Here is a 25,974-nt window from a genome sequence, read left to right on the forward strand (position 1 = left end):
TTGAATTTTACTACATATACAGTATATTTTATATATTTAAAAATGTAAAATATTACTGAGCTTGTTGGGATTCGAACCACCGAACCCATATCTTTAAACCACTTGGCCACTATGCTTCATGCATAAAAAAATGTAACTTTTTCTAACATAGTGCAATTTGCTCGGCTGTTCAGCATATTTCAGGTTTTTAAAAGGATTTTTACGTTTGTCTATTTTATTTTAAATAGTAATCTCTCGCGTTTTAATTTCTCCTCGGCGTAGATAATTATGTAATACTTAAACAGAAAAGCGAAGCGATTATCTCATCGTATGAACCAAATCTTTTGGATCGGAGCATGCGCAGTGTTGCGTTCTTTTGACAGAATACTAGAGTTGCTCATTATGTCACACATTTTATATGTTAGAAAGACACTCGTATGTAACAACATTTTTAAGTCCTTGGATATAGAATGTTTTATTTTCGCTGGCAGAGTTAAGGCCTTAAGGCCGGATGATATTACAACAAAGTTTTACCGCATATCATCATCATAATCATATTCGGCGCTACAACCCTTGGAGGGTTCGGGCCTCTTGCACGACTTCCCTCCTCCATTCACTGCGGTCCAAAGCACCTACCGCATATTGCTTGCTGTTTATACCCAGGCCGTTTTAACCTTGCACTAGATAGTTATTTACGTTAGCAAACTTTCCTACGAAAAAATTGAAGAACGTTGTGCGGTAGCCTTCTGAACCACTCAGAACCTAGTATTTTCTATCTACGTGGAGCAATGTTGTGTTAATATAGGTTAACAATTGCCAAAACTCCGCTGTAGGAGGTTATTAAACCTTACTGCTGCGCTAGAGGCGGAGTCTTCCTCCATTAATCTAAACCATTGTTGCACTGACTGACAAGTCATCTGATGCATCACTGCTATCACTTAAATTTCTAACGAAATTATTCTGTCAGTTTACATTAGCACTACAAAAATATTGTTCTTAGTTATTTTTAACGTGATCAACACATTTCTTCCACTTGTTTTTTTCATATTCTGCGAAAAGGTGGCGACACAATCGTTGTTACAGAAATCCAATTGAAAAGACTGGAGACAACTGATTAAACATTTTAGTCTGGCACTTAAGTAAATGAAACCAATCAAAACAATAAAGCACAGTTGGGTTAAGATTAATGTTTATGTACGCGCGCACTGCGTAACGGACAGCAAGCAGTCAGACGTAAACCTTTAACAAGTAGTCATAATATCTTGTAGACTCATTCTATTAAGATGTTTTTTTCAACATAAAGTATAATGTATTTAGACGATTCCATACACTGCAACTACCCATTTATCTTTTCAAGAAAAACAAGTTATCGTTGATTGATTTCCTGCTTCAAAAACATATTTTCCCACACTACAATAGTATAAAACAAACCTCAATTAAGAAGTCTTACGTTTATTATATTGCGGCGACTCAAACATCTTAGAAATCTGCAAATAATACTCTTCAACATGCTTTTTTCCTTATTAGAATCTGACTACTACTTTTCGAATTATTATTAAGTATAAAAAATGCGAAAATATTCTACTTCATTGAAAGTCTACGTGAGTAACGCCTTCTTCTGTTATTGGTTGACAATTCGGAAGGAGGAGGTGAATAGTATATTGTATCACTCTTTAAGATTGACGCATGCGCAGACCAACGGAGTTTTGTAAGTTGTTCCCCTATAGTTTGCTGCATGCTGTGTTACACGGTGTTACTACCACGTGTTTAATTTGTGTGTTAGTGTTATAAATAAATTTGTAGTGCTGCTATGAAATGTCGCAAAAGAAACTGGTAACTCAGGTAATGACAATCCTTTGCGTCAACAGTCAGACGTCAGAATTGGTGCGAAGGATTCGTCAATTTTACGAGCAGGAGAAGGCATCTTTTCGCATATGAGAGTCTCTCCATTCCTGCAGGTAATGTAATAGAGTGGACATCAAAAACTTTTACCCTTTATAAGGGGCCAGTAATATAAAGCGGAGGTACAAAATAATTACCATTTGACGTAATGGTACAGAATAGTAAATTTCGCTAAGTCAGCTATTGTGTAGTCATCATTGTGGGAGCATCGAATCTCTCGCTACCAACATTATGCAACGCTGTCAGGTGCAAGGTTACAACGGCCCGAGTATAGTCAACTGTACGAAGACAGGTTAGAACCCCATAAGTAACACAAATAAGACATCACTCATGAGGCAACTAAGCCACGAGATAATGGATTAGGGTGGCCAGTTCCTTTCCCACTCTACCGCATATTGTTGTTGTTTAGTCAACTGTCCGAAGACAGGTTTAAACCTCATAAGTAACATCAATAAGACATCACTCATGAGGCAGCTAGGCCAGGAGATAAAGGGGTAGGGAGGCCAGTTCCTTTCCCCCTTCAATGCATACATCGCCGATTAGCTACATATTTCACTAATCAGACTTCAGATGCACACAAACAATTGTTTTTCCTCTGACACATATCGTCAAGTGAGATGTACTGCCTGATAATAGATATACATATCAGCCAGAACTTCAATCAGAGGTGCACCGCATATTAGTAAACAAAATTCGTAGATGGAAGGGGATGATTCCAGAATAAATAAGGAGCTAGTTTAGACAACAGCTAGCCCATTCTTGCCCCTCGCCTCGTTTTAGGATATCTTTTGGCAGGACTAATTTGTAAGCTAATATTTTGATTTCTTACACCTTATACTAGATGAAGACTATGAGACTCTATGATGATGTCGGGCTTATACCATAAGACAATTTAGGTCGTCATTTAACAAACATTCATGTTCTAGACGGGATTCAAATCCTTGCGCCTTAACTGCTGCCTTTACAACAGCTTTCTTTCTTTTACTTTCATAAATCTCACATGCTACTTCTTATCACTCCACTGCGAACCAGCTATAGTTCTCGCCAAGCTTAGACGGCCTCACTCAGACTCATGACTGACCCAAAACATAATAAATCATACGGTGCGTTCCTGTTAGTTTTGCAACGTTGACAAGTCTTCTTCCTCGAACTAAGTGGGTAATGAGCAGGGAACGGATTTATATGGACTAAAAATATATGAAATATGTAAATATATATGTAGTTATTTTTACCAAAATATGGAATTAAATATGGATTTTTACCAAAATATGGAATTAAATATGGACTTAAAATTATAAAAAAAATGACTATGTACGTTAAATATTGATACATTTTAATCAAACTAAACAAAAAATATAATGGACGTACCTTATCTTCCAATGTAGTTTCAACAAAACACAATTTTTATTGTCTGTTACCATAACAATAGGTTACAAACATTTCTTTCAAGTGCTGAAAAGTGAATCTTCTTCTATTGTCTCTGAGGATAGATTTATACTGACTAAAAGAGCGTTCGACGTCACAAGAAGTAACTGGTACATAATTCAATTTCACAATGTCTGCTGGGGATAAGTCCAAGTTAATCTTCACTGTTGATTCACCACTCATCACAGCAACAACCTTTTGTAGTTCTTCATATCCAGGGTTTTTTGAAAGTACAGTGTCCACCTTAGCTCTTACTGCATCTGCAACTTTACCTCTACCACGATTCAGTTGTTCCACAGTACTATTTATAATTTCAAAACTTTCAGATAGTGAAAGGTGCCTATTTTGGAGACTTTTGAGCGTTTTTATGATGCATGAAAATGTATGCTGAATGTGAGCTAAGTCATTCTTCACACTTATGTCACAGGTAACTGTTTTCGCAGTATCAATTGAGACTGCATCTTCAGAGTCCAATGCAAGGAGAACATTGTTAATAGAGTCTATATGTTCGGCATAATATTCAACTGCTTCTAGCCATGTACCCCATCTAGTTAAAATTGGCTTTGGTGGCAATGGAATTTCAGGGTACATTTCTTTCAACACGTTAACTCTACTGGGAGCTTTGAGAAATACTTTTTTCACTGATGAAATCAACAAATCTACTTTAGGGAAATTGTCTCTGACCACTTCTGCCACACGATGAAATGCATGCGCCACACAAGTAAAATGAGTCAATTTAGGATATACAACAGATAATGCTTGTCCAGCTTTGACCATATAAGGGGCAGCATCGCTAATAAAGAATAACACATTATCGTACATAATACCCTTTGGCCACAGGATACCCATAGCTTCGTTGAACAGTTTAACTATAGTTTTGTTATTGCACTTTTCTAGAACATCACAATGTAAAAGAATTCGTTCAGAATATTGTTCACTTAACAAACCGATAACTACATTACCAACAAGTCTACCTTCTTTGTCGGGAGTCTCATCAATGGAAACCCAAATTGAACTATCTTTAATTTCATCTCTTATCTTCTGTATTGTCTCATCGTAGATGGATGGAGCATACGTCTTCCTAAGTGTTGACTCATCCGGGATTGTATGTTGAGTATATTTTTCAAGGAATTCCCTGAAGACCTTATTCTTTAGTTTGTAGAGAGGAATATCAGCAGAGATGAGAGAACGGCACAGGTCGATGTTAAACTCAGATCTTACATTCGATGTTGTTGGTTGTGTTAAAAACAATTGTCTCTGCTTGGAATTTAGTTGTTTGTTGGCCTGATGTTTACTAGTTGTAATGTGTTGTTGCACCAGGAACTTTTGTGTAGATGATACTGCACACTGACACAAATTACAAAATAATATTTTATTGTCAGTTGATAAACCATCTTCTTTAAATTCTGAAATGTAACTTGTTAGTTTTGATTTTAAATTGACTGAATGACGTACTTTTGGCATATTTACCGTCTTTATAGTATGATTTACAAAACTGAACCTATGTGTACTCTGACTGGCATTTAACTGTTGAGCTGCACAACTGAAGTCTGTTAAAAATTTTAAATTAAATTAATACAGTTTTGTAACTTACTTTCCCATTGTTGATAGGACTGCTAATTTTCAAATAACTCTGATGTTAAAGGGATTACTGAACATGTGTTTAAATCTCTATTGTTGAAATGTATTTTTAAAAGTTAATGGAATTTTGTTTTGTTTTATTGTTAAACCTAATATAATATGGACTGTTTTATATGAAATATGGAAAATATATGGAAATTAACGAAAATATGTACTAAACTCTAAAATATGGAAAAATATGGAAAATAAAAGTAGGATTTTTCAACCCTACACATTGTGAAACATAAAGATAATGCAAAATATAAATTATATTAGCTTTATAAGTAAATATGTATTTACATATAAATCCTTTCCCTGGTAATGAGTATCAAAATACATTTAACAAAGGCCTAAAAATGTCCTGCATTGTACTATACAATACAATTATAACACAGTTAAAACAACATATCTTCACGATATCCAATATCCAACTTGCAATACACTTCCTAACACAAATATAAAAGAAAGTTGTGGCAGTATATTTGAAATACTGCATACATTAAAGCATGGTCATCCGCATAAATGGAAACATTTGCGGCGAGATAAGCTATCCCTTCTATTCGGATTAAGCGAAGAGATTAATGTAGACCTAGTTTAGTTAACCGATTTAGGAAAAGTTGTATCCTAGTGAAGAAGAAAAAGGAAAACAAACCATTCCAATTTATTATTTTCAAAATGAACTGTGTTTGCAACATTATTTTAATCTCATTTTTATCTTTCTTAATCTGTATTTAGTTCAAGCAACTGGTCAGATATGAAACCAGGACACGTAATGAACTAATGAGTTTGTTGACAAGGTCAGACACTTCTTTACAATGACAATGATAAAGAAAAATTGGTCGAATGAAAGCGGGAAGATTACCACAATACCATTCAAAAAAATAAATCCGTGGCGCGAGAGCCCATGAAGGGCCAAAGCCGAACAGCCGGCTGCTGGCCTCGTGTCCACATGTCTTAGCAGAGGTGATCGATTCACCCAACTAGAACGGAGATATCTTGTGGTTAGCACGATCATTCACCCAGCCATTATAACTCGTTTTCGAAATCGGATTTTGTTACCTACCATAGGTCTTCAAATGCATAACGATGCTGGATGGGCAGGGTCCATATAGGCTACAGGTCGAAAGTCCTTCCTCATGAGGACTCGAACTAGAGTACATCTTAACGCGAATTCTAGGCACGATGCCTTATGCCACAACACTACGGTGTGGAACAGTACAGTAAATATTAGTATAACGAAATCCGAGGGACCTCTGAAATTAGTTTGTTATAGTGAAATTTCGTTATATCGAAATACATTTTTGTATTAAAAATATTATATATAGGTCTGGAAAATATCGTCAAATAAAATTAAAAGCTGAACCTGCATTGCATTTGAAAAGAAAAAAATTTAAAGAAATGCATATGGTAGGAAAAGTACAAAATTCAAGTTTTATGAAGCACTTCGTTGGACAAAAGATGTCACGTTGTTTGGGGAAGCCATATTGTGAAATTAAGTCAGCTGTGATTGGAAGCGCCATGTTGCGAGATTAGTGAACTGTGATTGGTAGAAGGAAACTAAATATGTAGAACAAGGGAACTGCAAGAAAAAACTAACTCAAAATTCAGAAATAACTGTATCATAACATACATAGTATTAGTTAGATATTTAATGACCACATGACTGCTATGCAATTGCAATATTATTTAATATAAAATATGTCCCTACTTGCTAATGCATTGTATCTTATGTTTAAATATGTTTTCATTAAAAAAGTAGAATTTTTCGGAAGGAGCGAAATTTTTATTTCGTACTAGCTAAAAGCACCCGATGTTGCCTGGGTTTTTCTTTTTGCTTCTCGACTTAAGGAGGATCTCGGCAACTCAAAAAAATGACTGTCTTTACTAAGCTTTCCTCATCTCTAAAGATGAATCTTTGCATAATGTCACTTACATGAATTAATGCCCTTTTTTAGCCAAAACGCCTGCCAAGATTAACACAATTTAAAACAGCTCAATATCAGGCACCGAAAAGAAAAGATGTCATCATGTGCCTTACTGTTTTTGTTTTAAATTAGCTTTGTCTTGTAGTTTAGCTAAACAAAAACAGCCCCTCGGTCACTTCACATCTGTTTAGTGTAGACGCAATGTTTACATTGATCTAAAGCTGTGCTGACACAAATTTAATGTAATTTCCTTCTATGTGTGCTTTCGCTTGACGTTTAAAGATAGTTGAGATACATAGGGAATTCTCTTGTTTCCAGTCTGAACCCCTTGGTGTATCACAGTGAGTTAAAATTTACCTCTTTATCAGTCGTATCAAAGAATCAATATGTAAATAAAAAAATATGTATAATAGGATTGGAGAATTTTGTATCCCTTGTCTGGTTTACACCCGCTTATGTCATACCCGGTTTTTTAAATATTACTTGAAAAATTATATCTTACAAATACGTAATACTGTATATTAATTGCCACTTTTATTTCATGTACAAAATACAGTATAATCTCGCAATAAATCATTTTTGGGCTTGAATAATATTTTGAGAGGAGCGTATTTTTTTATTATTTTTTATTTTAGTAGGTTATTTTACGACGCTTTATCAACATCTCTGGTTATTTAGCGTCTGAATGAGATGAAGGTGATAATGCCGGTGAAATGAGTCCAGGATCCAGCACCAGCATTTCCTCATGTTGAGTTGAGGGAAAACTCCGGAAAAAAACCTCAACCAGGTAACTTGTCCCGACCGGGAACCGAACCCGGGCCACTTGCTTTCGCGACCAAACGCGCTAACCGTTACTCCACAGGTGTGAACAGGAGCGTATTTTAAAAATTAAGAATGTGTTCTTTTCAGTAGGCTTAACATACATACTACTCTACATTCACGACATGATACCGGTAGTACAGATATAATTTAGCAATAACACATATTCGGACATGAAAGACATATATTTTAGAAATAATACACTGTTATTTTCAGTGAGCTTACGTACGTACATTCACATAATTTTATGGTAATTTTGTTTGAGACAGCATAAATAAAATACTACAGATATATTATTTATGTAGTAAAAAAACTCCTTTATGTCGGGTTAAAATAAAATTACGCATTTAAAATAATGTAAATAAATTACCAAAATAATAAAAAAAGATCAGTTCACCTTAGGTTCGAACCTGGGTTCACATACAGCAAAGTCTTCGACTTTATCACTACATTACAGAGCCAGGTAGTAAAGTGGTTGAATTTACCAGGGGCGTATTTTGCGGACAACCGGGGCTACCGGCGGTAGCCCAAGGAAATTACAAAAGAAAAAGTTTATAATATAACATAATGTAATAATTTTGTATTATTAGTTTTACCACAGTAATTAAAATTAAGGTAATCGTTAGATTTATATGCGCTCTCTGCTCTCGAAAAGAAACAAGTTGTCAAGGCGGCATCGCTGGAGAAACCGCTGCTACGTGAGGTAGCCTGTGACCGTTCCGCTAACGCTGTCCTGTCGCATAACTGCCCGTCCCCCTCCCCTTCTGTTTCCATCGTGCAGTATAGGCGGGTGAGTTGCCGCTCTCGTGATCGGTTTCTTCGAAGGCGCGAAGCAACAATACGCTTAGTACGCTCGCTCATGAATGTGATTGTGTTCTTGCAGTGCAGTATTTTAAATTTGTGATTTGTTCGAGTGTCTAAGAGTTATATTAATTGTTAATTATTAAGTTTTTAATTTCCCAATTAAGTGATATTGTGAAAAATATGGCAGAACAAGTTTCTGGAGAGGTTTGTGTTGAAAATGACTGTGTAACAGAAGGTTTATTAAAAGTGCCTTTTAACCGTCGTACATACAGTACAACGAGAAAGTTGAAATTGTGAAAATGGAAAGACCAACTCCTGAGTTAAATTTGTCCATGGACGTAAAAGAAAAACAGCGTGAGTACACACGCCATTTCACTTCAACATCATATGGTAAGTGGAATTGGTTGTGTGGTAGTTCTAAACTGTCTAAACTATTTTGCTGGCCATGTTTGTTATTTAGCCCGCGAAACTAATGTGTGGTAAAAAGAGGGGTTTTCTAATATGAACTCCCTTCGAACGGCAGTCCTAAAACACGACAAATCAAAAGCTCATATTTGTAGTAGCATGAACTTTGCAAACTTTGGGAAGACAAGAATTGATTTACAGCTAGATAAGCAAAAAGCTCTACACATCAATCAACACAATGATCTTGTGAAAAAAAATCGAGAGATTTTACTGCGTCTTATTAACGCAGTCTGCTTTCTAGGAAAACAAGAATTGGCTTTTCGGGGTCATAATGAGAGTGTGGAATCAGACAATAGAGGAAATTATATTGAATATTTAAGTTCCTTAAGTGAATTTGACCATTTACTGGCCAATCACCTTGAGAGTTCAACAGTATTTCGTGGTACTTCTCTCGCAATTCAGAATGACTTAATATTTGCTATAAGTGGGGTTATGATAAAGAACATAAAATCTGAAATAGAAGAAACACCTTTTGTGGCCATTGTTGTTGATGAAACAAGTGACTGCTCTAATCAGAGTCAATTGTCCACTGTTTTAAGATACGTCGATAGTACTGCCAATGTTCAAGAACGGTTTATAGGATTCACAAATGTCAGTTCGGACAAAATTGCTGCTGCTTTGTTTCAGCATGTGGAAGGTATTATAGCAGAATACAATGTCGGCAATAACTTAATTGCACAGACATACGATGGTGCTTCAGTTATGGCGGGAAATATTAATGGCTTAAAAACAAAAGTTCAAGAAAAGTATCCTCAAGCACTATTTGTCCATTGTTACAGCCATGTTTTCAATTTAGTTTTGCAACAAACTAGGCTACTTTATCCATTCCAGAATGCCGCATTTTTTTCAAAACACTGTCGGGTTTAGCTGCATTTTTCCCATCATCTCCTAAAAGATCAGAAAACTCAAGGAATTTATGAACAAGAAACTCCCAAAAGTAGCAGCAACTAGATTGAATTTTACATCTCGGCTTGTAAATACAGTAAAGGAGTACAGAGAAAAACGGACTGCTTTCTTTAAAAATATCATTTGTAATGACTCTGAAGAAAACTGGGATGATGCTGTAAATGTGCAGGCTCAAGGATATTTGAATTTTTTCACACAGTTTCAGAATATATTTCTTCTTGAAGTCTATGCTAGAGTGTTCGCACATACAGATGTGCTCTACAATATTCTTCAGACAAAAAGTCTAGACATAGCATACTGCTTGCAAGAGGTATCGAAGTTAAAAAATACTATATCCGAGTTCAGACGTAGTGGGTTTCCGTCCATTTGGAGTAATATGGAAAATGAAAATTCTTCAGCCAATACAATGGAACCACCATTAAAGCGAAGAAAAGGAGATGACGAATTGAAATACAGGCAGCTGTACTACAGCATACTAGATCGTATGCACATGGAAATTACTGACAGATTTTCTGATTATGGAAAGCTTCAGTTCACACATCTTCTAAATTCTCAAAAATTTTCTGCTTATAGAGAAAACTTCCCGAATGAGGCACTAAACAAATTATTTCAGTCCTATAACAGTCACTTTGATCAAGTGAGTTTGAAAAATGAATTAAGTGTAATATATTCAGCAGAAATCTTTGATTTTTCGAACAAACCTATCCATGAAATATTATCTGCCATATATGAAAACCAACTGAACCAAGTTATTCCTGAAGTCCTTAAATTGGCAACATTAATTGTGACAATACCAGCTACGTCAGCAACGGTAGAAAGAACATTTTCTGCGTTGAAGAGAATAAAATCCTACTGTAGATCAACTCATACACAAGAACGTTTATCCGGCTTGGCACTGATGTCCATTGAAAATTCATTTCTACAGAAACTTCGCAAGCGGCCCAACTGTAATTTCAATGACGAAGTCATCAAAGTATTTTCGTCCCAATCAAGATGTCTGGAATTCACATATAAATAGGTAAGGAATTTTATTATAGGGATTTTAAAATATATTTTGCGTAATAATAGGGTCAGTGGTAGCCCAGACCCTTAAACCAGTATACACCACTGGAATTTACGTGTTATGAATGCTTTCATGTTTGCTGCCTATTATACAGTATTTAATTTTGAATTCCTAAATATTAAATAAAAATGTGTTTAATGCCGTATTACATTGTATATTCATGCGAAATGACACATTCAATCAAGAGATCGTCCCTCATTTACGTAATTTTAATTTAATGTTATTTTATTTAATATTTCAGTAGCAATATGGCCGCATTTATACAACGGAGGAAGGGTTAAAACAAAACATGCGCATCACCGCGCTTCTGATTTGCGATGACATCCAACTTATATTATACTGTACATGCATGCTTGAACGTATTTCTTTCTAATTTTTATTGTTTTCAATAATTTCAGTTACAATTTTAATGTAGCCTATGTTCTTCTCCTGGTTATACAGGTTAAATGTGCAAACTTTGGCAAATATCGGTCAAAGCGTGTAGATTTGTATAGAGTACATACATACATAGCTACACTGACTTTTATATAAGAAGATAAACGAAATTAGTTAAATTGAAATATTTTAACATTAAATTATATCCTCCTAAGTACTGAGAGTATAGTATAGTATAGTATAGTATATATGATTATGACATAATAGTGGTTCCCAAAGTGTGGGTCGCGAGCCCTGGCGGGGGGGGGGGGTCGTGTAAAGAGCTTAGAGGGTTGCTCTACGTTCTGGGAAAAGTCTAATTTCAACATTCCATCAGTGAATATATATCTCAGTAAGTTTTTTCTTCATATTATTATGAAATTACAATCAGGTTGAACGTAACTGTCTAAAAACTGATTCAGTATTCTTCTATGATTACTGAAATTGTTTTTTAAGTACCCTACTCAGAAAACTGTTGTTTAAAATTGTGCACGTCTGCAAAAATGAACTCAGTATTTGTCATATAATACGTAGCTAAATTTGCATAAGTTCCTTATTAGAGTGATATGAATCAAATTTCTTTTTGTCAAGTAATATCAACTAGAAATCAAGTTCCTTTATAAATTTGTTGGAAACGGAGAGTTCAAGCATCATTTTCGATTTGCATTGATCTATTACCACAGACTTTGAAATATTAGAAATTATGTTTACCTAATTCGTGTCGTTGTTGCACCTTTATATATTTGTTTTGTTCGTTCTTTGGGCGATATCCACTGGTTTTGAGTAAAATTATCGTTGTTTTTTGATTTTACAAGGATTTACATTTTTCAAATGGAGTTAAGTACCAGTATGGTATGGTACACAATAGTATGGGGGATCGCAATAAAAGTCTCGCCCAAAAGTGGGTCGCACCTTCGAAAAGTTTGGGAACCACTGTGATACAAGATGTGCAGAGACCCGAAGTATAGTATAATATACCTACATCTTTGCCATAACTGTAACCTGCAGAATTTTTTCAGCATTTTTCATCATGTCAGTGACTTTTTTTAAAGTGTAGAATTATACTGAACTTCAAAACTAAAACTACAAATGTCTCAATACTCAGGAGAGGGGGGGGGGGGAAGGCAGGGAACGGATAACTTCGAATACTGAGTAGGTATTTCGTTATACTGGACTTCGTTATAACGACATTTTTTTCTACCATTTTAGTCAACTACAAATTCAGAGGGGTTAGAAACAGGCCTCTGATATCAAATGCTGATGTACCGGTACAGACACAGAAACATAATTTGGGCCATCTGAATTTTCCCAAGTTCCAGTTATAACTTATAACATACTGTGCATGCTCAGTAAGCACTGTTTCTGAGTCAACCAGAGTTGATATATGTAGCATCTGCTGAGCACATGGTGTAATGTGCGAACAAACCAACCTTCATTCTTACTTCTATTGAAACCTTCCAAAATTAATTTAATCACCTTTGTTTTCCCATCACTCCCACCTTTCATCGTGAGGCAGATAAAGAGGTGATAACGAACAACTTGTGTGTGCTACAACAAATATTATTTACGTTGCAATTTATAACATTCTGAAATAACTGTGTATTGTTCGTTTATAGTATCTTATTGAAGTTAACGTTAAATGACGATTAAATAAAAAAAAATAGAGGAATAATAAGGATCTGTAGCACATTTATGTAGTATTTTAAATAATATTGTGAATTCTGTAATATAAGCTGTGTTTTGTTTAAATATTGTCGTAGATGTATTAACCTCGAAACTTTAGCAAAACTCAAAACTGAAAGCAACTACACTAATGTCGAGATTATACCAATATTCCGGAAAACACACGCCAAAAATTGATGCAATCTCAGTTTTATTTTGATAGAAAAAATTTTACATGTTCATATTATACGAGTCTTAATACGAGATAAAATTATTATTATTATTATTATTATTATTATTATTATTATTATTATTATTATTATTATTATATAACTTATTTCCGGTGACTTTTCACGGATTTTGATTTTATGATTTTCGATAAACCAAGATAGAATTAACTGAATTATATTAGGTCTGCTTGCTATGACACGTGAGTTTCTTACTGGAGATTCTTGGAATGATGTCTCGTGCTCAACAGCACAGCCTTTTGCATTAACATGAATGTATTGTATTGTTACTGATGCGTAAGCATTTATGAGTCTCGTGAAAAGTACGTGGTAGTATCACAGGCAGTGGGTAGTATTACACCTAATGCTGATATGGCTATTGGTAGAATATGCACACGAGTTATCTTGCAGAGTTGTGTAATTTCAGTTGTTATATATATAGGCCTACATCAATATATTTTGATAATTTGGTTGTGTATGCAGGCTTTGAATTTGTTGTGGTTGAGTTGGCTACATCAGAAACGCCTTCTTATTAATGTTGTGCAAACTATACTCACCGGCAAAAAAAAAAAAAAAAGAAAAAAAAAAGTTAATTAAGTTATGTGGAATTTATTTTTTAAACTTTTGTGAACTCGTCAGAAAACCAATACAGTCCAACCCTGTCATTTTACCACTGAAAAAGATGTATTTAAGCCCTGAAAGTGTTGCAAGGGTAGTCGCCTTCATTGATAACGGTTGATCATTTTTGCAACAATGTTCTATTGGTGAATTTTATTGCTTCTCCTTCTTTTTGTTAATTCAACACTCAGAATGGACAATGGACGACTGGAACAAAGTAACGTGAGTTATGAATTCTGTACTTTTCTTGGTTATATGCCACAACAAGATGTTTCTTCAAATTCTCAACTGTCATAGCCTCCTGTCAGAATAATTTTCATAATTGAAAAAGATTGTTCTACTTCCACCGAAGTGATTGGAGCATACTTAAAACATGATTATTCTGGATGGTCTCTTATCATAACAATAGTGCAGACTAAAGTGCCAATCCTGCTAATTGAAGGGTACACGGAAAAAACGAACAATATCACAATTTTGTTAAGTGTGATATCGTTATCTATTTCACTGTATTACTACAAACTTTAGTGTTATTTTTACCAAAAGTGGTAAAGGAGAATTGAAACCACGGATACACTCATCATTTCCTTCATTTCAAGTAGAAACACCAATAAATTTTGCAGTAATATACTGGAATAGATCATCTCACCCTTAATGGAAAGGTGACATTGTTCGTTTTTCCCGTGTACCCTTCAATTGCTTTCAGGGAACGAACAAGTGAAAAATGTGGAAAAATGGAAAAAAATACAAATTTTTGTTTTTATGTTCATAATTTTATTTAAACCTTCTACTTTCATAATATGGCCTCATTTTTTATTTGGGAGCCCTTTAAACCGTGTCACATGACGTTTAAATGTCTGCTTGCACGTGCTTCGTTGCCCTTTAAACGAGCTGTCAGCTCTAAAGTTTATGTTCAGCTTTGTAATTTGAATAAAGCGGGCTAGTTTTTTTTCTGGTGTGTATCTAGTGAAATTAAGTTTGTTGTCACTCCTGAATATACTATCAGCTTGCCTGTCAGCCCTGCAAATACTTCGTTTTGAAACTGAACGGCAAAATATTGTTTGTGGACCGTTTCTTCTCGAGTTTGTGCGTTTGTACGTGAATATTCATACTTGTTTTGCTGATTTCGTGTTATTTAGGATGTTATTAAAGTTTTACACTAATTTTGTATTCAATTAGTTGTATATATTAGTGTGAATAAGTTAGTATAAGTGCATTAGGTTAGGAATCGTCACAATAACATTCAAGACCACGTGTATAACTCAACATTTAGCATTTTAGGCATAGTTTTAGTTTTCTAAACATGAATAGACTGACATTCATAATAAGGGCAAGAAACGATCAAAATATGCTAATAGGGCTAAAAATTTAGCAAATATAAGGTGGAAGAATGCCAAAACTATTGTGGAATGTGTGCAACAAGAAAATGTGCTAGGCCTAGTTGGTGATAATGAAGATCAAGTGTCAAAAGAAACAAATAATAAACAAAGTGCTAGTGAGATAAAGTTGATAAAATATGGCAACTTGCAGGAGAATTCAAATATAAGTGCCCCCCAGTGTAGTGAAGACTACACATTAGTGCATGTAAGTTTGTGGAGTGAACTGTATAAAGGAGTAAAATGTGGTGAATGTGGAATGGATAGTGCAAAAGCTGAGCTTACTGAACCATCAGGCTTTGCATTTAAAGTGATAGTGAAGTGTTATAATTGCAACACAGTGTTGAATGAAGTGTATACAAGCCCTAAGGTAGGTAACACTGAGTCAACTCGACCTCCCTTCGATGTAAATAGGAGAATGGTCAACGCCTTTGTTACCATGGGAAAAGGACACTCTGCTATGGAACAACATTGTATGGCTATGGGTATGGCAGGTTTGAGCTCACCATCCTTCAACTCTCACCTGATAAAACTGACGGAAGAAAACAAACTTGTTAGACAACATGTGTTGAGAAATGCTCACTCTGCAGTTAGACGAGCTCACATGGAAGTGGACAGTTCTATTAGTGATAGTGATGTTATAAATATTGGTGTGTCATACGATGGCACATGGATGAAGCGTGGACATACATCAAAGTATGGTTTAGGTTTAGTCATAGATATTTTAACAGGGCTAGTGTTAGATTTTGAAATAATGTCAAAATATTGCAGTACTTGTGAAAAGACAGAAAAAAAAATGGATGTTGCAAGTGACGAATATAAACAGTGGTATCAAAGTCACAAAGATGCTGGTGTTTGTGAGAAAAATTTTGATGGATCTTCAAATGCCATGGAGATGAAAGCTGCAGAAATTCTCTGGACCCGGTCCATTAGGTTGTGTAATATGAGGTACACAACCTTATTGTCTGACGGGGATGCAAAAACACACCATCACCTTCAGCAGCTTCAAGTTTATGGTGAAGGCATTGACATTAGAAAAGAAGAATGTGTGAACCACGTTGCTAAGAGAGTAGGTAAAGGTCTACAGAATATTGTTAGGGAATGGAGAGGGACAGATTCCTCAATCGGAGGCAAAAAAAAGGGAAGTCTGACTGCAGAAATGATACCTCGACTGCAAAATTACTACAGAAAGGCCATTATTGATAATATCCCCGATGTAAACAAGATGAAGAAAGCCATCTATGCAACACTTGACCATGCAATGTCCACGGATGACAAGCCCCTGCATTCAAGATGCCCTAGTGGTGAAAAGTCATGGTGCTTCTTCAACCGGGCCATTGCGAAGCAAGAAGCTGTTCCGAAGCATGACTTGAAAACCATGAAGACAGTGTTGCGACCTGATGTTGTGGCTAAAATCATGCCAGTGTACTGTAGACTAGCTAGTGATGAACTTCTTAGCAAGTGCACTGCAGGAAAAACTCAAAATGTGAATGAAAGTGTTCATAGTGTGATATGGCGGAAGTGCCCAAAAGAAATTTTTGTATCAAAAAAAAAACTTGAAGTGGCTGTTACTTCTGCTGTGACTGAATTTAACATGGGTTGTACAGCAAACATTTCCATGAGAGATTTAGTGTCAACAGTGAAATTATCTCCTGCAGCATACAAAATTGGCAATAGGAGAGACAAGCGTCGACTGCAGCAAGCGGCTACTTCAACCAGTGAGAACTTCAAAACAAGCAGGAAGAAGCTACGTTTGTCAAAAAGTGTCACTGAAAGTAGGAAAAAGCAGCAGGAGGGGTCAACATATCAGGCAGGAGGGTTTTAAGCAATTTCCATAATGTGTAAGTACTCAAACATAGTGTTGTACTTTAAAACTTGATTTTCTCCCTTTTAAATTTTATTACATTTTAACATGTTCAAATTGCTCCATATGATGCATTTCTTAACCAATAGTGATGAAATTTTTACCACAAGCCCACATTACCTAAAGGAAAAAGACTGTCACATGGATTTTTAAAATATTTATTATTTGCCAAGATATAAATTGATTAAGATGCATGAAATTAATTTTTTTCTTTAAATTGGCACTCACCCAGTTTTGAATTTTTTTCTCAGTAACTAAGAAGTGCTAACTAAAAATCATGTGATAGATGTTTTATTATTGTTAGAGGAACTGTTCTATATTTTTTTAAAATTCATAATGTTAAGCGTTCATCATGCAGCATTTTTTAAATATTAATTAGTATTAATTGGTAAATAATTAATTTCTTCAAAACTAATTAAGATACATTGATGAAATTTATAGGGATGTTTTAAATACATATCAGCACTCTGTGGTAAAAATTTCAGTCCATTAGCATCACAAATGCATAATTTGAATATTTCACTTGTTCATTCCCTTCAATACGAGAATTTATTTTTTCCTCTAAGACGCACTTTTTTTGGAAACTGAACCCCTAATACAAGACAAACCAACTGCCTTGGGGTACAAAGATACAATAGCATCAACTTGGCCGACTGATCAGCTTGGGCTGGTTTCTAGGCATGTCGCCACAAATAATTTAAATGTATTTATATGGAGTGAGATTCTCAATAGAGATAGATTCCCATTATACAAAAATATTGTTTAATTTTTTGTAACAGGTGCTTCACTTATAAAATAAAAAATTGTTTTCAATTATATTCTTAATATATTCGGAATTTGTACAATTTTTTCTTGTACTGATTATTTAATGTACACATAATAGCATAAACTATCCAACAAATGCAAATAAGAAAAGCAAAATAAAACATTAAACCTTAAGGTAGGCAGCAGAAGCAAAAAAAAAACTGGCCCTAGCATCCCGAACTGTGCAGAAAAGTTTTCCTCTTTTAAACTTCTTCATATATGGACCACATGAGACCTAAACTGAGGAAAATGGACTTTAAAGTTAAATGTGAGTAATAAATTCACAAATAAATGTAAATACATACTTATTACTTTAACCAAAAGCGTATTAAAAGATGTATCTTTGTTCAAACTATGGATCCTTGGAATTATTTCATTATTGAGGCATTAAATTTGTTTGTGGGTTGGTTCCTTCCTGCAGAATGTGGTCCACTCAGTTAAAAAGGCATTTTGCCTAACTTCCGAGTTCATTAACAGATACAGATGAAAAGATGTAACAGAAAAAAACCACACATTTTATAAAATGAACAGGATTTATAAATAATACTTTCAATCTACAATGGTTCAGAAAAATACTAGAATAAGGCTCTATAGTGTATTAGCCAAACTAACTCTTTTGTTTGGAAGTGAAGCATGGATGGATTCTCAAAGAGCAACAATTTAAAAAAGAATTGAAGCAAATGTGCTTCCTGAGGAAAACTGCAGGATATGCTTTATGGGACAGAAAAGAAAGTGTAGAGATATTACATAATTTCAAAGTTCTTCCCATGTAAGAACATCTTTAAAGTTACAGAACAAAATGGACTGAACATATTAATAGAAGAGAAAATTCAAGATTACCGAAACAAATCCTAACTTGCCAGCAATATGAGAAAAGAAGATTGGGAACATCCATCTGCTTGAGAGCAGAATGGGCCATTTGGCTTAATTTCTCTGATAGGAAGATTACTATTATTAATCCACAACTCCTATTAAGGATTACAACAATATGTTCTCTCCTTACAATTTTTTTGTTCATTTTATTATCCATTAGTAGGGCTAGGATTTGGTGACCTATAAATCGTGAAAAAATGTCCTAAAACAATGCATTTATGACCTAAAAATCTTTCAAAAATGCCCTTAAAATTCCCTAAAAATTGATCTTACATAACTGCCTTAGTAGGAAAAGAGGTTTTGTACGACTTAATATTTAGACTAGTAATTAAATTAAATTTTACATAATTTTTCTAAGCAATACACTTTAATTAATTATTTTACTTGATGTAGTTTCCATGTATGATCGTTCACCTCTGCGTCGGCATGTGGACGTGAGGTCAGCAGTCCGCTGGTCGGTCTTGGCCCTTCATGGGCTGTAGCGCCATGGATTTACTTTACTTTTAGTCTCCATGTAGTCTACCACAAGGCCACTCTTATCCAGAATTAGCAGATATAGAAGAGTCTATATTGAAGGGATGGTTGGTCTGATCCATTACATGGGGTGTACTACGTTAAAATGGCAATATTTGTGTAGAAAAACGATTAAGTATCATACAAAATAATAGGTATTAATGGACAAAATATGTAAAGAAAATATCAAAGGAAATAAACATTATTTTACATTAATGATGGGGATTTATGGCCTAAAAAATGACCGAATAAAACAAAAGATGCTCTTATGAGTTGAAACAGGCAAAAAATGCAAAAAAAAAAAAATGCCCTAACAAATATATCTTAAAACACTCAGTTTATCACATAACATATAAATACTAAAGCAGCTATGTTTCTGGCTTACTAGAAAAAAGATGCAATTTCATCAAAATTCATTAATTAGTGTGTTATTTTATATTTTCTAGAAGGGAGAATGGTTCTCTCTCTCTCTCTGCTCCCTCTCCCTGCCTCGAACCTCACTACAGACGATAAAAATTCTTAGCATGGCTTCACCTGGAAGGTTTGTATCGTAGATTTACCGCATGTAAAAGAACCTTGTTCCTGATGAAGGGCTGCAGGCAATTTTTTTTTTTTCCCCATTTCTCGCCTATGTATATTTTTACGTTCAATAACAATGAATAACTTTGCAGTTGAAAGCATCTTAAAAAATACTACTACTATTAATTATTACTGTAAAAATTCAAAGAAAGTTTCGGAGTTACATATGGGGCGTTCAGAGCACAAGGGAATGAAGTCCACTTTTGGTCAATTGGGAGGTATTTCGTCTGTACATAACTTAGATGAGGCTACTTTCAGAGCATAAAATAATCATGTCCTCACAATCTTTGCAATGGTGCAGTTGTTTAAAATCACACTCACCTTTAATGGGCAATTAACTCTATACATAAAAGACTTTAAGTCTAATTTTCTGAAAAGTTTATTTTTGTGACTTGATTCCCTTGTGCTCTGAGCTTAATCTGAAAAGGCAATCAAATGGGAACCTGTCTGTTGGAGCAGCCAACTGGGTAGATAAGATTCCATTTTCCAGCCTTCCACAAAGCTGGAGTCAATACACACACACGTCAAAAAAATTTTGCATCACCTGTAGAAGTGGTATTTACACTCCACTTCAAGCAATGTCCATAAAAACATTTAAAAGCTATCCTTTTAACTGTGAAAAACAAACAATATTGAGAAACAGTAGAAGTCTACCCTAGAAACTAATTGAAAAAGTGAACAGAAGTGTAAGGAATCTCATCTCTTAGCGAATAGCTCAGAGTAAAACAGTTTTATTTAATTATAAGGAGGTTGAACAATGGCAAGGTGGTCAATTATGAACTTCAACTGTGTGGGGATTGTTTCTCTATGTCAGGAAGGACTGTCTTCAAGGCAAGTAGCGAGGTGCTTAGGATTGAACCAGAGTGTTGTGGTACGAACCTGGAATCGCTTCCAAAACACAGGTAATGTCGACGACATGCCTCATAGTGGTCGTCCATGAGAACAGAATGTGATGACCGATATCTACAAATTATTGCCAAGAGAAATGCTGAGAATACTGCTGGCATGATTAACAATGACTTTCAAACTGTGATAGGGAGACGCATATCCAATCAGACTCTACGAAACCGATTTCATGATAGCAGACTGCACTCCAGACATCCATGGCAAGATCCTACTCTAACACCTATGCACCATGGACAACGTTACACCTGAGCAAGAAATCATCACCAATGGACTACAAAATTGGCACAAAGTTCTATTCACGGATGAATGTCTAATATGCTTTGTGCCACATAATCATCGACAACGCGTGTGGAGAGAATCAGGTAATGCTGCACGACTCAGACACCCCTACAATCGAATGCAGCAAGGTGGTGGGTCAGTGATGTTTTGGGGTGGCATTATGTGGGGTCGCCGGACACAATTGGTGTCGATCCAAGGAATGCTGAGGGCTCCACAGTATACGGACAACATTCTTCACACCGTTTAAGCAGCACTTCGGAGAAGAATTCATGTTTATGGACGATAACTCCAGAGTCCATAGTGCGGCTATCATCAATGACTTCCATAATCGTGAAGAAATTTGCCAGGCTTGAATGCCCCGCATTTTCTCCAGACATGAGTCCAATTGAGCATGTCTGAGATGAACTAAAGAGAGTCATTCGTGTGCGCCCTGACCCCCACGCAATCTTGAAGACCTATGCAGAGTTGCTGTTGAAGAATGTGCTGGTAGACAGTATATCACGAAGAGTCAAGCATTAATCAATGCAAGAGGAAGCACTACACTCTATTGAAGTTGTTAGGATAGAGATTTGGTACTCCAACAAATACTCAATTTTCATTTGGCCATCCACACCATTGTTATAACTTTGTCAACAACTGTTATTTTTTTTTTGTTAACGACTGTTAAAAACAAATACATTTTCATTCCTTACTGTTCCTTAGTCTTGTTTTTTTATTGAAGGTCTGGTTGATAGGTGATGCAAAACGTTTTTTGATGTATATAACTCTGACGCATTGGATGTTTCTGCATCTGTGACATGATGCAAAAATCCAAATTCCCGCACAACAATGAATGCCATGAAGGTCTTAAAATACTTAGAAATTCTAGTATATCAATACTGCAGTAATCAGAAAAATCTTTAAGTTACTTACCAATCATTGAAAGAGATACCGTAATGAAAATTTGCAAGTTCTTTCAGGAAAGTTTCAATGATGATATGATGAAACTTATGGAGTTCGATAAGTCTGATGTCTGGTCAGTCTATTCATGCACATCCTGATATGATATTAAGAATCTTATGGCTTTCTGTTCTGCATAGTAAAATTTCTTGTAATGTGAATCCATGTTCTTGACAGATGTACTTTTTTCACATAACTGTCTTCTTTTTCCTCATCAAGTCTTGATTCTCAGAAAGTTCGATGTAATGATTACTTTATTGTCTTACATTACTCATTTACCGGTACTATATGTACAACAAAAATTATTTAATTTACTGTAAAGGAGGATGTTTTTCATGTGGTATACACCTGTACATGGTTGTACATGTATTCATAGTAGAAATCTGATGGTACCAAAAATGTCTGTACTTGGCAATAGAAATAATATGATGAGTGGTATTTAATGTTCAGTAGGTATTTCCCTAATTGTAATCTATCATTAAAAAAATCCCCTACAAATAAAGAAGATAAATGCTCAATTTTTATTAAAATCCATGAAAGTTATCGAGAACGAATGGCGAGATAATTTTCAGGTTCAATCTAAATGCATTCCAAATTTTTACATTTAGCTACTTCATACAAAAAAAAAAAAATCTATAAATATACAAATTAGATTGATATTGTATCATGGGACACTATAAGGACGTACTGAAGTGGGAAGTGGAGGTTTTAAAGTATGTCTTGAACTAAACATTCGATAATATTTTTCCTTCACTTCTTTTTTTAATGCAAGATAAGCGGGTAATCCAATGATTTTATTTCTAAGACGAAACAGGTACAGTATGTCTGCTAAGCAGCACTTCTTCCTGTAGTTGTGTAATGAGTCGTACATGTCTCATGCTTTGTACACCAGGTAATATTAAAGTCTCAAATAGTAAAATAAAACAGGTCAATAGGACTGACTCGCCCTGTCCCTATGGAAGGGGCTTAAAGTTTCTGTCAAATCTGTTAGTCGTCATTTGGAGTAAGAATTTCTTTTAGGTTATTACGTAACTGTAATGAACGTTTCTTGGTTTGCTATGTAACAAGTGTTTATTTATGTTTCTCCTATACTCACTAATTCTGTCCAATGGGACTAAAGATTTGCAGAAGACTTTTCAGGTGTCAAATTTCTTCAGTCCTGCAGTACATAATCTATTTAGAAAATTGAGACTGGAAATGTACTAGACAAAAAGCGTAGGAAGTAACAATGTGTTTTGACTTAGGAAATTCTGAATGGTGTAACACTTTGTGTCAATGCTTGAAGTGGCTTTGAAAGAGGTAACAATATGCAGCTAACAAGAATAAAATATATACGAAGGTTGAGGATAATTTCAAGAGAATCAATCATTATTTAGAAAATGGAATAGAATATAACACAGAATCTATTTAAAAATTTCAATTATAAAAACTCCAAATAATCTCTTAGCATGCAACATGACTTAGAAATTACACTACCAGTAACAGAAAGTTATTTATAGCTTATTATATTTATTTAAAGGGTAGGAGTAGGACACTTACAGTTAATGCTGTATCCGAAAATCATAGTAAGAGCCACAGATTCCCACATGTCTTTTTTTTTTTCTTTGCGTATTGGACACATTATGTAGTCTAATACAATTTGAAAAAGATACCGATCCCATGCGTCTCTCATGGCTTTATGAATCATATTATTGTGATGTACTGAAGTACATACGATATTTCCATGCAGGAATTCCGCGTTATATGATGAAGGATGGGTGGAGTGGAGAAAAATTCTCTCCGGCACTGGGATTCGAACCCAGGTTTTGAGCTCTACGTGCTGACGGTTTATCCACTAAGCCACACTGGATTCCAGTTCCGATGCTGGATTGATTCCTCTCAGTTTAAGTTCCACCTCTTAGTTTCCCTTTAGTGGCCAACCCTCATGCACTGTGTCACAGATATGTGACAGTGGCACAATGTCTAACTCACTATGTGCAGAGGTTCACTCATTACGAGTGACTAAGTGGCTGGGATCTGATGAAATGAGTGCCATCTTAAATCACTGATTATTTATGCATATATTATTGTGATGTATCGAAGTACATATGATATTTCTGTGCAGGAATTCTGCATTATCATATGATGAAGGATGGAGCGGAGAAAAATTCTCTCTGGCACTGGGACTCGTACCAGGAGTTTTCAGCTCTATGTGCTGACGCTTTATCCACTAAGCCACACCAGGTTCCAGTACCGATGGTGGATTGAATCCTCTCAGTTTACTGACACACATTTGTGACACAGTGCATGAGGGTTGGCCACTAAAGGGAAACTAAGGCCGGTATTCATAGTCACTGTCTTATTTGTTCAATAAGTATGACTTTGTTAAGTTATACTTATTGGAAAATCTTAACTTATATGATTATGGTATTCATAGTCTGCTAATAAGTCGTACTTTGTTAAGTTTCATTCAATAAGTGTAACTTATGTGTAGCTATACAAATAAGTCGAACTTATTGGTATGAGAAATTGCAAGGCCATTGTCACGACAATGTAAATCAGACAGTCGATTTTCTTTTGTCTCTAAATTTGTATGCATAGCTTCTGTAGAATACAATAAAATGAATGATGTAGGCCTAATGTACGGAAAGAAGAAAAGAAAATATTTCAGTTATGTACAGAAAGACGATTGTACTGAAGGAGATTATTCTAAAATATTCAAAGATTGTAGAGAATAAGAAGGCCGACACAGTTTTTTGAAGACAAATACCTCATATATATTAATAGACTACGGTTATGGCTATATTTTAAGAACATTAAATTTATTTCAAAATTTTCCGTGGCATAAAATCTCAAGCGAACAAGAAGTAGTAATCTAGAAGAACTGGCAAAACTCACTATCTCGGTTTTGCAAGAGTTATTTCCACTTTCGGAAGTACTGATTCCAAAACCTTTTGCAAAAACGAAACCTCCTTTTGAATTCAAAGCGACCCATGATGTTTCGCAATAACGCTTTCGGGCTGAAATTTCCTGCATTTCAATAACTTCCTTGGCCAGTTCTTTATAAACGTTATTAATTTTTAGGTTAAAACTGACATAAGTCAGGGGTTCCCTTGACTTGATAAAGTTTAACTTATTTCACAACATAAGTCGCACTTGAGTCACTATGAATTGTAACAAGTTCAACTTCATGAAGTCAGACTTTGTAAAGTAAAGCTTATAAAATGAGCACGACTTATAATAAGTACGACTTATTTGGACCGAAATCTGCAATTGAGACGAGATTTAAGTTCGACTTATATATAGGTATGACTTATCTCGACTATGAATACCGGCCTAAGAGGTGGAACTTAAACTGAGAGGTTTCAATCTGGCATCGCAACTGGAATCCGGTGTGGCTTAGTGGATAAAACATCAGCACATAGAGATGAAAACTCAGGTTCGAATACCAGTGCCGGAGAGAATTTTTCTCTGCTTCACCCATCCTCATCTATGAATCATGTCCATCCCAAATTATTAGAAGTTGTTGATCCTTTATATGAAAAATTTGTATCAATTTCATTCAAATTACCTATGCAGGCTTACAGGAACTTTCATCATACCGGTACCTATTTATAATACAGTAATTAAATGTAAACAAAATAAAATAAACTGTTTGGGGCAAGTAATCTTAAATAAAGGCATACCGGTATTAAATTCACATTTGATTAGTCTTATTAACGGTATGCCTTACCATCTTTTTTCCCAGATTTTGTATGCATACCCGGCTCATACCGGCCCACTTTAAGCACTGCTTTGTGTAGAAAAGCTGTGTATTTTATTTTTAATGCAAAAACAATTAGTGGTAAAGATAAGCAAATGTCCAAGATAGTCTTTTACGTCTCTCTTGTGGGTAAGTATCGCAGTTGAAGAAAGAAGAAGTGCTGCTTACCTAAAAAATAAAACTGGTGCACTGAATTTAAAAAATTTATTATCATAAAAGTATGATAGTGTTGCAATATTTTTTTCTTTTATGTTCATACCTAGGCATAATAGG

The 25,974-nt window shown here is 35.1% G+C and overlaps 1 protein-coding gene across 5 annotated transcripts in view; it reads right to left on the reverse strand.

Moving 5' to 3' along the window:
- LOC138713485 (solute carrier family 35 member C2) overlaps nucleotides 1-25,974 on the reverse strand; it is a 113,551-nt gene that overhangs the window by 81,778 nt on the left and 5,799 nt on the right. The window contains exon 1 of one of the 5 annotated variants that reach the window (XM_069845641.1): nucleotides 21,933-22,223. The exons of the other annotated variants lie outside the window; for them this stretch is intronic. The gene's annotated coding sequence lies outside the window, so the exon portion shown is untranslated. Of the gene's footprint in view, nucleotides 1-21,932; nucleotides 22,224-25,974 lie in introns of those variants that run through there. 5 annotated transcript variants of the gene reach the window in all.

The sequence above is a fragment of the Periplaneta americana genome, chromosome 14 (assembly GCF_040183065.1).
Source record: "Periplaneta americana isolate PAMFEO1 chromosome 14, P.americana_PAMFEO1_priV1, whole genome shotgun sequence".
In the NCBI taxonomy this organism is placed as follows: Eukaryota; Metazoa; Arthropoda; class Insecta; order Blattodea; family Blattidae; genus Periplaneta; species Periplaneta americana.